This window comes from Triticum dicoccoides, chromosome 7B (assembly GCF_002162155.2).
Source record: "Triticum dicoccoides isolate Atlit2015 ecotype Zavitan chromosome 7B, WEW_v2.0, whole genome shotgun sequence".
Classification (NCBI taxonomy): Eukaryota; Viridiplantae; Streptophyta; class Magnoliopsida; order Poales; family Poaceae; genus Triticum; species Triticum dicoccoides.
In genome coordinates, this window is record NC_041393.1 from 751,358,778 (window position 1) to 751,369,689 (window position 10,912).

The window sequence follows — 10,912 nt, forward strand, 5'->3', positions numbered from 1 at the left end:
GACGCCATTTTGAGTGCGTGGCGGAGGAGGTGGACATTTGCACTAGCTCGCCGAAGAAGAGGAAAAATGGGGAAAGGGGAAGCAATGGGCGGCGGCTGGCGGACGGGCATGGGCGGTTGTCTCTTCTAGCTGCGAAGAGGTGGTCCCACGCTTATTGGACAAGTGGTGGGTCCCGCATTTACGTGGATAAGTTGCAGGTCCAGCCCATAACAGCTAATGAGGGTACCAGTTCAACTTAAGGGCCATGTCGTGTCTGGGCTATTTTCTCGCTCAAAAGTGTCGCCCCAAAGCCATTTTCGTCAATAACGTCACACTCCGTCCAATTCCCACGAAAGATGTCGCACAGGAGCTATTGACCCCTCAAGAACTATGCCATGCCAATATAAGAACTCAGATGTCTGCACCTCCAACATGCTTGTATTGGTCAAATAGTACCCATGGAGCTAAGACTACAGATATGCAAATGACCTTATACACCACCAGTGGAAGAAAATATCTGTAAAACTTCAGGAGAGGATTTATCCAAGATATCAGAGACATAAAAAACAAATAAACTGTTAATTGGTTACAACATCATTAGCTTTGCATCTGAGTTATCTATCCTCCACCCCACCCTGCATTTCTGAATGTAACTCGGTAGCAACTAAGCCCAAGTGGTGCAGGAGCTAGTCACTGAGGTCAAATGACAGAAAAGATTTCTAACTAATCTTTTTTATAAGTAACATAATACTCTTACACCAGTCAACATAAAAGAGTGTGACACCCATGTTTGATATATTTTCCAAGCTTCGCCCTGCAAGATGAAGATTATGATCATGCAATAAAATGAGTTTAAGGATCAGGCTCCAAGCTGATGAAATAAAGGTAAATAAATGCCCAAAAATGCTTATCAGATACAACGGATCAATATTCCAAAACACGACACTAAAACCATATATTCTTAAATACCAAAACTATATATGTCGATGTATCTTACAAGTGTCAAAAAACATCTTACATTATGGGATAGAGGGAGTACTATGGTATGTCCTAACCCTATTTTTGAGCTCAGCAATGATCAATGGGAATTTCAAAACCAACAATGCAAAACCTTCAGTGAGCACTGCCTCCTTGAAATTTTCCTCCAGTAACAAAAAGTCAATGCAATTGCTCTTCAATTGCGGACAATTATACGTTTCGGCGCAAGCTAAAGTAGTTGTAACTGTATCTGCCGATACATTATCCCATAATTTCTTGGCACAAATAATCTTCAAGCGGTCAAGTGCATAGCGATCAGCTGCAATAAGAAGATTCCGAAACATCTCAGTTGGAGAGTCACCGAGCTCGATTTCTGCAGGCAATTCATCGGTGTATAAAAATCGAAGCATAACTTTGAATGTCTTTGGCGTGATGTCGTGTAGTGTGATGGACTTCATTGTAGCCTCAGCCATGGAACCAAAGAGCTCTTCTCTAAACACCAGTGAACGGGCGGCGAGGACCACTCGGTGCACGGGGAATACCTCGCCTTCGATGATGAATTATACATCAGTCCCGTTGTTGCTATCTAGCACGGAGCCGAGATGGATCCGGATATCTAAAGGTGGCACGGGAATAGAGCCATCATCTAAGACCATGACAGCGCACCCAAATGTGACATGTCCTTCTGTCATGTAATATTCCTCCAAAGTGGTTCTATCAACGAACTTGCTCCACCCCCAGTCGTCACCGCCATCGTCATCGTCATCACCACTGCAATTTTTATCATAACCGTCGTTGTTGATTGGGAAGTCATGAACACAAGACCTTTGTGTGACCGTTTCAGATGGTTCGCCATTCCTATCCATCAGAAAGGCATCCATGATGGCTTTGACTCTTCTGGTTTTGCTCATGTGCCTGACGAAGATAGAGAAAAACTCGCCCATGTCGTCCTTATCGGACCCATGCGGGTAGCAGTCAATCCTCCAACTGTGCCCCCCGGCGGAGAAGACGTCTGAGTGGATGGCCGTGCCCGTGGGAAGCTGTTTGATTTGCTCATCGTCTACTTTGAGTTGGAGAGCAGCAGAACCCACCATGGAGGTCCGCGTTGGAGTCCATGTCTTAGATCTCTTGCTCACTGAGTAATTATTACTTAATTTAAGAATTTTATCATCAAATTGACAATTCAATACGTAGTACACCAATTCTGAAACTAACAAACAATTCAGCAATCGAAATTAAGAAGAGCGCAAGACAGCACTCACTCAATGGCTTGCTGACCGCCGAGGGGGCGGCGGCAGTCCTGCTGATGGTGGCGATCACTGATCAGGCGCCGCAGGCAGCTCGGCCGCCTCCACCCACCTGATCCCGATCCTCCGCGAGTCCCACCTGTTGTCGTGTGTACGCCTTCTATCGTGGCCGCCGTCGCTAGTCGCTTCTCTCCCCGCTAGGGTTTTGTCTCGGCTCTGGAGGCCGCCGAATCGTCGAGGAAAATGATTAAGAGATAAAACATTTTAAATGAACACATCTACAAAAAGGAGAAAACTCCCAGGTTGTGATCGCAACTTGGGAAGAAAAATGACCCTTGTAAAGAGTGCTTCTTAATTACTGATTTTGGTTTATAGGTGACTTAAAAAGGACGCGTCTAGTGGGCGGCTGGCAGCCCATTAGTGCAACCGAACGGCCGGCTGAAAAAGGAAACCCCCGTTCCCTGCGAAACAGAAAAGGAAGGGCCATCAACCCGACCGATCGACCGGCCACCAAAACAGGTCGATCGAGCGGCCACCAACAGAATCGCAAACCGCCCCACATGGCCAGTTGTCCCCAGCTCGCACCCACGCCCGCTCGCCCCCACGCCACAGCCCCTCCCATGCTGCCTTCTTCTTCTTCTGCACGCCAGAAGGAGATCCAACAGAATCGCCCCCAGCCCTTCTTCCTCCTCCTACACAGCCGCCATGGGAGCCCCAAAGTAGAAGGAGCTACTTCAAAAAAGAAGATCTAAGGGCAGGGTGGTCAGAGCCATACCATGCAGTAACATCAAGTAGGTAAGCCCCCTCTGCCCCTCTTCACTTCCCCCTTTCCTCTACTGCATATATGTAGGCATATGTAAACCCCCTTCTCCATGGATCTAGAACAAATCCATGGAGAAGCTGCTTCAAAAAAGAGGTGAATCTGGCACATCACACTAGCCTACTTGATGTTACTGTTGGATGTGTTAAACAAGCCAAAAACTACTTGATGCATGCCAAACAAGTTTCTCCCACCTGGATGTGTTAAATAAGCTGTTTCAAAAGTGTTTCCCCTGCCCCTTTTATGTGTTCAACAAGTCAACTAAGACATATTTTCTGGCCAACTAATACATGATTCTAGCCAACTGAACATGCATGCTTGCCAACTGGATATATGCATCCTGTCCAACTGAAACGTCTATTCTAGTCAGCTGAAAACATTGACTGTGCAACGGAACATGCATGCTGGCCAACTGATATATGCATCCTGGCCAACTGAAACGTCTATTATAGCCAGCTAAACACATTGACTGTACAACAGAACATGCATCCTGGGCATGCTGATATATGCATCCTGGCCAACTGAAATGTCTATTCTAGCCAGCTAAATACATTGGATGTGCAACAGAACATGCATCCTGGCCAAAATGATATATGGATCCATGAAAATTCAAACATCTATTTTAGCCAACTGAACACATTTGTTGTGCAACTGAACATGCATGCTGGCCAACTGATATATGCATCCTAGGAAAATTGAAACATCTATTCCATCCAACTGAATACATGGACTATGCAACTGAACATGCATGCTGGCAACTGATATATGCATCCTGGGAAATTGAAACATCTATTCTAGCAAAAACTGAACACATTGACTGTCAAACTAAATTTGCATGCTGGCCAACTGATATATGCATCCTGGCCAACTCAAAGATCTATTCTAGCCAAAACCAAAAAACTGCAGTATGACAACTTCTACAGCAATATGTGCAACAGATAAATAAACAAGGTTATTGAAGCCATAAAACCACATTAAAGTAGTCACGCATATATTGCTTGTCCCACACATATATTCTGGTAGCACACCTATTGAAAAGCTATAGTGTAAAAATATGTTCAAATATACTGGAAGTAGAAACAGAAATGGCGACGAAAAACATATATCTATAGTTTGTCCTCAAATTCTTCTTTCTTCTTTCACCTGGATTTTGCATCTGAAAAAGTAGCATCAAATTGTGTCCCAATTATGTGCAGCAAAATCTGAATAAGCTCCTTGCCAACGGAAACCCTGCGGAACATTGCAACAAAAGCAGAGGAAAAAGTCAGAAAACTATGTGCTAAAAAGAAGTCAAGTTCTTGCCAACTATTTACTGCAAACTATGCAACTAACATAACAACTGTGTGCAAAAACAAAAAAAAATGCATGCATATTATAATAAAAGATTCTGCTACAGACATGTTGCTTTTGGAACTAAGATTGTCATAAAATGGTGTGCAACTGCCTATTTACTAAGTTTTTAGGTTGTTTGAAACACTCTTTTCTATGGTTAACAACTGATGACATCACTTTCTTCTTTTTTATATGTGCAGTGAGTGTGTGGCAGCATCCAAAAAAGGAAAAAATGCTTGATCTCAATGAGCTTCCTCATGATACGGATCAGCAGCAACCCAGCATACCACAAGGAAACTGGACAGAAAATGTTCGATCTGTTTACTACACGCAGGCAAGTCATGGTGGAAACCATATGGGCCATCACAATGTGGCAGGCCAGCCATCAACCCGTGGTGCCCCTGTAGTGGTGTCTTTGCAGTCAAAGAGCCATACTCTAGATGACATGGGAACAGAGGCAAATGTTCCTGGTCCAACCAGGACTGAGCTAGGAGCTGGGGCTGTTGACGGAGCTGTGCAAGAAGAAGAAGGAGAGGATGAGGCTGGTTCTCAACCTATGGAACCCTATGTTGGCATGAGGTTTGACAGCCTTCAAATTGCTAAGGATCACTACAACAGCTACGCACTACGGATGGGTTTCTCTATCAAGATTAACACATCTAGACGGAGATCCCGCACCAATGAATTGATAAAACAATAGTTTTGTTGCAACAAGTTCAAGAAGGAGCTGAGGCTCCTCCTGTCCTGGACCCTATTACAGATCCAAAATCTGTTGACAGTGATGAGGAGATGGAAGAAGAACCTCCAATATTTGCTGAAGAGGAGGCTGGTACTAGTAAGAAGAAGAAAAAGCGCAAACGCGAGACAATAAAGCAGACTCAGTGCAAAGCGAAATTGTTGGTGAAGCTGATTGATGGGCGATGGGAGGTGACGCATTTTGTTCGTGACCACAATCATCCGCTCGTGAACAAACCTTCATTGTCCAAATACTTGAGATCCCACCAAGGCATCTCACCTGATAAAAAGGAGTTTCTGCGCATCTTGTATAACTGCAACTTGACTACAGGTGTGGTGTTTTTCTATATCCCTTAAAGAATTAAGTTTTCCTCTAGGCAGTCCAGTGTGCAACTGTTATGGTACTACTGTGCAACTAAAATGACTTAACTATGCAACTGGTGTCCAACTGGTGTGCAACTGAAATGACTTCACTTTTGGTGCTTGTTGTGCAACTAGATTGTCTTTACTGTGCAAATAGACAATGTCCTGTATGCAAAAAGTGCAAAAGTGTTTTAAGAAAGATGCAGCTAGGTGTCCATTTCCTGCGATTATCTTCTGTGCCAACACATGTCCTATTACTGAGCAGCTGGATGTGCGCATTCGTGCAACTAAAAAAAGGATACACTGTTTGTTTTTGTATTATGCAGGACGTATGATGCATGTAATGGCAGAGTTCTATGGATCTGAGATGATGGTGCCATTCGGACCAAAGGCAATAACAAATCTTTGTACAAGTTTCCATAGAGATGACACAAAGGAGGGTGATCTGATTGAGAGAATTGCGCACTTCAAGGATATACAAAAAACTAATCCAGACTTCTTCTATAAGGTGAAATATGATGAAGAGGACAGAGTTGTCAACATATTTTGGGTGGATGGCTTAGCTCGAAAAGCTTATGCGAAGGCGTACCACGATTGCATATAGTTTGACACCACCTACATGACCAACATGTACAATATGCCGTTCGCGCCCTTCATAGGAATAAACCGACATGGCCAATCTTTCATGCTGGGTTGCGCATTTGTGAGGCAGGAGTTGGCATTGAGCTTTGATTGGGTCTTTGGAGCATTCCTAGAGGCTATGGATGGCAAACCTCTTGACAACTTCATCACCGATCAGGATGGTGCAATGAGGAAATCAATACAGAGCATCTTTGCAACCACCATGCACCGTTGTTCTCGATGGCACATCATGAAAAAGGCTCAGGAAAAAGTTGGTTGGCTGCTGTGCCGGAATCCAGGACTCTCTGATGATTTCAACAAGTGTGTTGACTTCAGCTTCACTATAGATGAGTTTGAGCAGAATTGGGCTGGGTTAATGGTGAAGTACGAGGCTATGAAACACACGCACTTTGAGAAGTTGTACGAATACAGGTCAACTTGGGTGCCATGCTACTTCAAGCACAGGTTCTTCCCGTTCCTACAGTCTACACAATGTAGTGAGGTGTTCAACGCCGTCCTGAAAAGATATGTGAACCCACACAACTCAATGCTGAACTTCATCAAGCAATATGAAAAAAATCTAGAACCACATCCTTGCCAAGGAAGGCTGCAATGATTACAGGACAGAACACCTTGAGATTGAGTTGTGGTCCAACTTCTCAATAGAGAAGCAAGCTTACAAAACCTATACTAGGGACCTTTACCGCAAGTTCAGAGAAGAGTTTGAGCTGATTGGACGTTATAATGCATTCCAAGTTGGTGCTGATATATTTGAGCTCAGACTGAACCAGGAATTTGTTGCCAAATATGGTTCTCGAAGCTACTTGGTGCAGGCAAGGGTGGAGGAGGGTTCCTATTTGTGTGAGTGCTGTAAAATGGACAAGGACGGCATCCTCTGTTGCCACATCCTCAAGGTGTTCACCCATATTGGAGTTGATGTCATACCGGAAAGGTACCTGCTAAGACGGTGGACACCTACTGCTGTACCTAGTGCGCCAGGGACTGGTTATGAGCAACCGGAAGAAATGCCTCCTCAGTCAAAGAAGCAGATAAGGGAGACGAACATGATATATGATTTTCGGAAACTAGCAAAGTTTGCGAGTGGTTCTGATCCAGCACAAGCTATTGTATACAAGCATATGCACGCAACACGTACCGAGATCGGACACCTGAACAAGTCCAAGAAAAAGAAAAAACCGACTACTGCCACGGGGCCATCAGATGATGGCAACCCTCGAGGACCTCCTCCACCTCCAGGCAACAATCAGGGGGCTCATTATCCAGGTAATTACCTGCCCCAACTCCTGATCTAACTAGGTGTGTAACTTCAGTTGCACACATCATTGTGCCCAGTTGCACACATCATAGTGGCCAGTTGCACAGAAACAGGCTGCCTAGTTGCGCATGCTGTGTTAGTTCAAGCATCGAGATAACACAACTAACTTGTTTTTCCTGTTCTGGATATAGATGATGTCAACCCTCAAGGACATCCTCCACCTCCTGTCCCTATAGGCAGCACTCAGGGGCCTCATCGTCCAGGTAATTACCTGCCCCAACTCCCCATCAAACTAGGTCTGTAACTCCAGTTGCACACATCATGGTGCTCACTTGCACAGAAAACAGGCTACCTAGTTGCGCACGCTGTGTTAGTTCGAGCATCAAAGATAACACAACTAAATTGTTTGTCCTGTTCTGGCTATAGGTGATGCCAACCCTTAAAGACCTCCTCCCCCGCCTGGCCCAACTAGCAGTGCCCTGCGTGCTACTCCCAATGGACCTACAGGCAGGACTCAAGGGGCTCATCACCCAGGTAAAAATACCTTCCCCAACTCCCAACAAAACTAGGGTGTGTGACTTCAGTTGCACATATCATACTGCCCAGTTGCACAGAACATGCTGCCTAGTTGCGTGCGCTGTGTTAGTTTGAGGATCAAGGTAAAAATCTAACTTGTTAGTCCTGTTCTGCCCATAAGCGATTACAATCCAAGTACCATGACGGGTCGTGCTACTATAGGTGTTTTTTTCAACTTAACTTGCACACAGCAACCAGTTAGTTGCACAGCATGGGCTGTGTGGTTGCAGAGAACATCAGTGTTGGTTGCACAACAAAAAAGTACTAAATTTTTTATATGATTATCACACAGGTGATCATGATGGTCCTACTGCCCCGTTGGAGGTTGCATCCCCTGCACAAGCTTCTGATGATTTTGTGCCCAGGGATTCTCCAAGGTCTACTACAAAGGGTAGGGCAAAAAGTTGACGATACAAATCGGCACTGGAGCTACACCCAAAGAAGAAAAACAAATGCAGCCAGTGCCAATCTACAGAGCACACTGCTGGTGTGTGTCCACTCAGGCTACTGTGATTCTGTTTCATTGTTTGTAACTTTGAGACAAAAAAGGAAAAGAATGATGTTTTTAGCAATATTGGGACCAAGTGGACACATTCAGCATCTATGATTTCTCTTTATCTAATTTATGCTCCTTGAATTAGTTCATGTACTGTGTAAAAAAGGTTGCTATTTGTGCCTTTGTTGGCAACTGGTTAAATGTTTAGTTGTTGAACAATTGTATGTCCAGTGCTCCTAATGTATCAACAAAAGTGATGATATTGACTTGCAAACGAAATTGCTACTAGTGTGCAACTACAAAATCTGCTTAAAAATTGTGCAAACCAACAACTACCTCCATGGAGCAGAGAAAGAAAAAGAGTACTGACCTAGTCCTTGTCGTATCTCAGCAACTTCCTCCACGGGGTGGTGTTGTGCACGCTGGTGACCCAGTCATATGCCAGCTTCTTCCTGATGTTGAGTACTTCCTTGGGTTTGTAGTTGGGCAATTGGCTACCGTTCCACTCGGTGGCGTTAAGCAGTGCGAACAGCCCACACTCGTTACTGCGATGGGCAAGAAAAGAAAATTTGTCACATAAAATTAAAACAAATAAAGATAATGCACTCTGTGCAACTGCTTATGTTCTACTGTGCAACTGCTTATGTGCCACTGTGCAACTACTTATGTGCCACTCTGCAACTGGCTAGATAATCCATTAGAAACTCATAAAAATGATAAACAGATTGCAGACTAGTACTGTGTCTTAAAAAACTAAAGATTGCACATGTAGAAAAATTTAAAAACTACAAGATGATGGTAAGAAATTGAGAAGAGAGCCATGCTTATTGTCTTACTTGCCAATCTGCTTCGGTACGTCAATATCAATAATATGGAAGTGCTCGATGCTAAACTTTGGGTAATGCTTCCTCCATAGCTGGCGTACTGCCCCCGCGATGGTAGAGGCGGTGGTCATCAGCTCAATGTCATCTAGCGTCCTGCTTGAATCAAGAACTTCAAAGCGTCCGTCCCTCAAGTTGACATTGAAGACCCAATAATGCCTCCCTCCCTCCTTATCGGTTACATCAGCGCACTCGAGCACTGGCAGCATGACCTGCAAGCGTGAATGATTTCAGACACAGATACAGGCTGTAGCTAAGAAAAAACAGTAAAAGACTTGGTCAAGTTAAAAACAGGTTGCAACAAGTATGTGCCAACTAACAGATGTGCCATGTGCAACTGAACATGCTGTGGGTGTCAACAAAAAGAGATGGATCATGTGGGCACAGCACTCAGCAAGTCCTTCTTGTCGAGACGGTTCTTGTAGTCAAACTTCTTGTTTATCTCATTCACGTTGTGGATACCTTGCTGTAAATTCATCTGAAGAGATTATAAAGCATGGCTCAATTGGTCAACAAAAAAGTGCTACAAAACAAAGATAAGGGTAAGGAAGGTTTTGGAAAAACTTACCGAAAACCTCAGTGGCATAACAACCTTCTTTGACCCTTTTGGTAAGCTCTCCATCATGTGTAAGATTCCAGTCTCAATAACAATTTTTGACAGCCATTTGCTTCATCGAATCAACTAACTCCTTTAAAGAAATGTAGAAATCACCATACCCGATTATCTTAGGGCTGAATTTTTTTGAAAGCAACAAAAAGATAAGTTAGCTCGAAGGGTCACAGCAGCAAAAAAATGTGCATGAAATTGAAAAACAGAACAGTGTGCAACTAAAAGCCCTGTTTTGTGCAACATGCTATGCTTTCTGTGCAACTAAGTGGTTGGTCCTGTGCAACTGAAAAAGATATGTATGTAGGCTGTGGGGAGTTAGTTTACCTGGTAGCTTCATCATTTGCTCCTTCGTGATGCCTGACCCAATACAAGAGGGCAGCGTAAAGCTTGTTCACTGACTCATTGGAGCTAAAAGACTTCTTCTTGTTGTAGTCAATGAATGGAGACCTTTGAGATGCTGCGGGCCTTATTACCCTCCTCTGTCTTCGTGCAATAGGTGGTCCCGAAGAACTGCTCGTGCCAGCTTCTGGTTCTGTGCATATCGGGGTGTGGCAATTCTCTGGTGATCCAACATCTAGCTCTTGAGCTATTGCCTTGCCAGCATCAGCAGCAGCGCATCCTTCATTCACAGCTGCTGGGTCCAACTCACACTCATCAATACTAATCACACCGTCTTTCGCTGTTTCTGCTGCTGGAGCAAGTGCTGGAGCATGACCATCTATGCCGAGGTCAAAAGATGGTGCATCACAGAACCCGTCACCATGATAAGACTTTGATCTTCGTATGGGTTCAAGGACCAGGGCATCTCCTTGCGGCACAAACACGGGTGCATCATTCACTGACTTGGTTTGCGATAGTGTTGTAGTTGGCGGCCTTGGAGGCTTGCACCTACTTATAATCTTGAACACCTCCTCCTGTGTTAATGGTTGCTGAGAGTCAGCTCTTGGTGATGCAGGCTTGCTTGGCTGCTGTGTGCTGGCTCTTGGGGACAGCAATTT

At 44.4% G+C, this 10,912-nt stretch overlaps 1 pseudogene; it reads right to left on the bottom strand.

Annotated features, from left to right (window-relative positions):
• Positions 1–998: 998 nt before the first annotated feature.
• Positions 999–2,060, bottom strand: LOC119339685 (annotated as a pseudogene).
• Between the last annotated feature and the right edge of the window lie 8,852 nt (positions 2,061–10,912).